Consider the following 6,000-nt stretch of genomic DNA (forward strand, 5'->3'; position numbering starts at 1 on the left):
GTCCCATCCTTCTTTTGTACCAATACAATTGGGCTCCCACAAGGTGATGCGCTATGCCTGATATGCCCTTTCTGCAATACTTCCTCAATATTCCTCTTTATATCACTGTTCTCCAGAGAAGAGCATCGATAGATCGGTCCATTGGGTAGTGCCGAATCCGAGGTTAGGTCTAAAAAAATATTCTTATGAAATTGCACACTTGTCCCTTATGAGGGACTTCAGGCTTTTTAAGAACTTACCAAAGGGTTAAGAAGGAATTTTCTGGGATGGCTTTAAATCTGATATTCAAAATTTTGTGGAGGAATGTTTGGTTTTCCAAAAAAATAAAGTTGAGAGAATTAAGAGCCCACGTCTATTACAAACGTTACCCATTCCAAGTCAACATTGCGAGGAGGTTTCAATGGATATTATCAAAGCTTTACCCAAGTATGAAGGAAGAGTATCATCATGGTGGTAGTTGATAGACTTACCAAGTATGCACACTTTTGTGCATGATCTCATCCATTTAAAGCCAGTACAGTTGCTACTGTATTTATGGGAATAATTCAAAATCTACATGGAAACCCACAGATTATTGTAAGCAACGAAGATCCTATTTTCACTGGAAAATTTTGGACTTATTTATCTCATAAGTCATCTTATCATCCTCAATGTGATGGGAAAAATGAGATAGTGAAAAAATTCTTGGAAGGATATCTTCATTGCTTTGTATATGATAAATAGACACAATGGGTCAAATTGTTTCCTCTGGTTGAATGGTGGTATAACACTTCCTTCCATACTACAGAAAAAATTACCCCATATGGAACTTTATGGATATCATCCACTATCCATCACATCCTATTTAAGAGAAAATTCTAAGGTTCAAGTAGTGGAAGATCACATCGAGCATCAACAAGAAGTTCTCGAATGCTTAAAGGATAGCCTCATTTTGGTGCATAATAGAATAAAACAACAGGCATATCAACATCACAATGAAAGAAGTTTTGATGTAGGTGAGTGGGTATTTCTATGACTACAACCATAAAAAAAATGTCCCTCAAGCAAGATAAGAAGGACAGTAAATTATCCCCAAAGTATGAAGGTCTTTAAAAGGCATTGCAAAAGATTAATTATATGGCATACAAATTGGAACTTCTTGCATCTTCCCGAGTGCACCCAATTTTCCATGTTTCATGCTTAAAGAAGGTTATAGGTGACAATTTCCCAGTTCAAACAATATTTCCAGAACATGACGAGGAAGGAAAAATCATTTTGGAAATTGAAGCAGTCACATAAACAAGAACTTGACAGCTACGAAATCGATCAATTTCAGAGTATCTCATCAAGTGGAATAACTTACCTGCTAAATATTCTGCATGGTAGGATGAGAATTTTGTACAAATCCAAAACTACTCAAGCATTGAGGAAAACACTTTTTTGAAGGAGAGGGGCATAATAGGTCCCTATAATACTAGTGTGTTCACTTATTATTATTGCCATTATAGCCCCTTATTATTATTTTTGTGCCCATGTTTTCCCCATATTGTTATTATTTTTCCCCATAGAATCCCACTATTGTTATTTTTGTTCCCTTACATTATTATTGTTATGTAGGCTCTGATTATATTATGACCCCTTAGATTCCTATATATAGAAAGGAGGTCTTGTCATTTCTATCATCAATTAATTGTTCATTTGTGTAATTTAAAGGAGGTTCCCGCCTCGAAGAGGATACTTTTGAAGCCATTGATCTATCTCTTTTTTCTATTTTGTGACATGGTTTCATAATTCGGGAGCCTCCAAACACCCTCGAGCTGATCTTAGAGAGAAATGTCTAGTTCTGGTGGCCGACACACAACAATAGGAAGCTTTAATATTGGCACTCTAGTAAAGTGAAGAGGAGGAATGAAAGAACGGAATTTGATGCATAGGACTTGAATCAAGATTCCTAAGAAAAAATGTTCTGGTAGAACTATGGAAGATTGAAGAGGTGGAATGATAGAAACAATGGGGAACTAATTAAGGTCCCAAGATATATACATCATGCATACATTTGTTACAGTTGGCTTGTATGGGACTTACCTAGGTTCAGTGGTGATTTAGCCAAGCAAATCCTGGTACTACTAGCCCTTTTGGCAACAGTCTGCGAAGCGCGGGCTAAGTTCTCACCTGAAGTAGTATGGGAGGGTGCTAGAACTTGGTTTCCACACCTTGGAGATGTCTAATGGGCTTTTGGAGGTTCACGGTTTGACCCTATGCACATGTCGGTACGTGCACTTGTTATTCCTTCACAACCTGTGATGTTGTCTCCGCGTAGCCCTACTCGGGGCGCAACCCGTATAATACCTAAGTTCCTTGCTATTTAGTTTGTTATTACCTGATTACTTAACTTGTGTGTGTAAGATTAATGATTATTATAGCAGATTCAACAATCATATCAATGCGTGTGATAAATAAACCAATATAAACGTAAAGAAGGAACTGTACAACAAATACATCGAAATAAGAATCAACTTCTCTTTATTAATCTTCAATCCCGATTACAGACTCGACACCAACCTGTGCACTCAGCTGCAGGGGTCCGCACACTCAACTGTGGACTCTACTAGGACTTTGCGCCCTCAGCTACAGAGCCTCTTCCTACTACTATGATCCATTGCACTTAGAATCCTACTCTAAGCTCGAACCATTTGTATTCTTCTCTCTTATTTCTTTTTCCCTTCACGATATTTACAACTTGGAGCCTCGCTCTATTTATACAATCCCATGTTTCGTGGACCATGGGTAGGCTGACATGAATTTACATTACATTACAATATTTTAGGGCAGACAACCCTATGACTTAACCTATACTTTGCGCTCCACGCTCGCAATTTGCAGAGTCTTACAAAACCTTTGACCAAAACTTGGGATTTCAGCCACAAAACATGTTGTGGGGGGATTCCATGCCCAACAGGCCCCCAACACAATCATCATGACTCGTCTTGAGTCACTCTGCTGGTGCAGCAACCTTGGTGCAGAGCCCCGCCAATTGGTTCCGTACTACTCGGAGGTCCGTGACGCATTGTTCTGTGGTTTGCTGGACTTGTTGCATTCTTGATTTAGAATCATTTGCATCTAAATTGTGTCCTTTCTTTGGTACCGACTTCTGGTGCGTGTGTTTATAGTCCCGCACCCTTGTTCGGCTCCTCGAGTCGTGAAGACTATGCTGCAACCGACTAGTCAGAGATTTGGCCCACCCATGTAGGGCTTCAAGCGGTTGTTGTTTACTTTGCCTAGGAAGGATTCTCCATTGAATTTGACTAGCTAGACCGTGCATTTATCTGTGACCTCCTTTACCACATATGTTCCCGACGAGTGCATTATGAATTTTCTTAGAAATGTTTCAAACTTACTGTCATACAATAGCACTAAGTCGTTTACCTTGAAGGTGTGCAACTTGACATGGCGGTCGTGCCAGGCCTTTCCATGCTGCTTTTGTACTTGCTGGTGAAATCTAGCCAGAAACCATTCTTCCTCGAGTTCTTCTAATTGCGCGAGCCTTTCCTCTAGAGCTTCGCGGTCTGTCATGCCTGTGAGCACTACTATTCGCAGATTGGGTATGATGTATTCCATTGAAATGGTAGCTTCCGTACCATAGACCAACCGAAAGGGTGTTTGTCCCGTCAATTTCTTGCATGTTGTCTTGTACGCCCATAACGCACCAACTACATGCAGGTCCCAGTCGTTCTGCTGCGTGTTACATACTTTGGTTAGTGTAGTCTCCAGTATTTTATTGAATTCCTCTACTGTCCCATTGGCCTGTGGGTGGTACGCAATACTTTTCTGGTGATACACCTGGAAATCTTCTGTGAGTGCACTTATGGTTTCATTCAGGAAATGTGTTCCATGATCACTCATTAAGAGTTTTGGATAGCCAAATCATTTCAACATGTTTTCGAAAAAAAACTTTGCAGCCGTAGTGGCCATGTAGTCCTTGACTAGCTGCGCTTCTGCCCATCGTGTCAGGTACTCCATTGTGGTGATGATGTAGCACACTCCCGTCTTTCCCTGAGGTTTGATCGGGCCCACAAAGTCAATTGCCCATTTCTCAAACGACGGTAGTGTCATTTGGGGATTTAGTGGCATCTCATCCCTTCGTGATGGTTTTCCCATCCTTTGACATATATCACAGGCCTTACAGTGCGCTTTCAAATCCTGGTGCAGCATCGGCCACCATAACCCTGCACGAAGAATCTTTTGTGCGATCACGCAGCCTGCATAGTGTCCTCCTACAGTGCCCCCATGTGCTTCCCTGAGGATCTGACATCATTCAAATTCACTTATGTATCTTCGCAATATCTCATCATTGCCCATCTTGTTGAGGTGCCCCGCGATGACAAAAAAGTCCACCGCGCACACAACCTATGCCTTCTTCTATTGGATTGAGTACTCCTTCAGCGCAATCCTTGTTGTTAAAAAATGTATTGTATCTTTGAAGTGTCCATCTGCGATGCATACCGCAAAGAGTTGTGCATCAGGTAGTCCCTTCAAATTTATTGGTTCCTCGCCTGTCTTAATTCATGACAAGTGGTCAGGTCCTATGTTTAAGAGTCTCAGCTTGACTATGACCTCAAAATCATATTATTGAAACTGTAAAAGCCATCTTCATATTCATCCCCCCAACACATGCTTGTTCACTAGATATTTCAACACATAATGGTCGGTATACATCTTGAAATGTCCTCCAAGTAAATAGTGTTGGTATTTTTGGAGCGCGTACACCATTGCCAACCCCTCACGCTCAGTGGTAGAGTAGTTATTTTCTACTTTTGACAATCTTCGACTCACAAACATGATCGTGTGATCTACACCCTCCGCGCTTTCCTGTGTGAGTATGGCTCCCAACGATATACACGACGCATCAACATGTACATGAAATTCCACGTCCCATCTCGGGAAGAACAGGATCGGAGTGTAGGCCAGTTTCCCCTTCAAGACATCCAAACTCTTCGTGTAATCATCATTCCAGCAATATGTAACATCTTTTTTCAATAGCTTTTCCATCGGCACGGTTATTTGGTCCTAACTTTTGATGAACATCCTATAGTATCTAGTGTGTCCCAAGGTAGAGCACAGTTGTTTAACACTTCGCGGTGCTTCCAAATTTAGGTTAATTGAAATCTTCACAGTGGTCCACCATTAGTACTTGTTTGCAAACCACATGTCCCAGCATGTTTCCAAAGGGAACAAGGAATGTACACTTCTTAAGGTTCAACGCAATCTGGTGTCGACGACAAGTATCCAGCATCAAGCGTAAGTTTGCTATCTGATGCTTAACTAACCCAAAGACAGTCCAATCATCCAGATAGACCTCTAAAAACTTGTGGATGTATTCTTTGAACGCAGCTACCATAATGTGCGAAAATATAGCTGGTGCATTCTTCAGTCCAAATGGCATCATGGTGTATTGAAAGCAACCCCATTCTGTTGCAAAGGTTGTCATTCTCCTATCTTCTGGTGCGATCTTGATTTGGTGGTACCCTGAGAACCCATCCATGAACTGGTATGCTTCTTGACCTCCAACATTCTCCAGTACCTCATCCATGAATGGTGTTGGGAATGGATCGTGTACATAGGTTTCGTTTAGCTTCCCAAGGTCTACGCATATTCTTATCTCGCCCTTCTATTTTTTCTCCTGTACTACCATAGGATTCACCTAGTCAAATTCTTCCACTAGTTCAATCATTCCGGCTATGAGAATTTTGTCTGATTCATCATAGACCTTTTATTTATACTTTGGATTCAAGTGGTAAGGTTGTTTCTTAACTGGATTCACATCGGTTTTCAGGGATATCTTCATCATCCCTAAATCACCCACAATCCCTTTTAAGTCCATAATTTTAGTCAGGAACAATTCTTGGTATTCAATGACTAACTCAGTGATTTTATCGACCATGGCATTGTCCCAATAGTCCCCAAGCATCGCATACTTTAGCTTTTCCTTCGTTCCAATGTTGACCTACTTCGCCTTTAGTA

The sequence above is a fragment of the Pinus tabuliformis genome, chromosome X (genome assembly GCF_031772625.1).
Source record: "Pinus tabuliformis cultivar Carrire ecotype Pingquan chromosome X, CPIR1, whole genome shotgun sequence".
In the NCBI taxonomy this organism is placed as follows: domain Eukaryota; kingdom Viridiplantae; phylum Streptophyta; class Pinopsida; order Pinales; family Pinaceae; genus Pinus; species Pinus tabuliformis.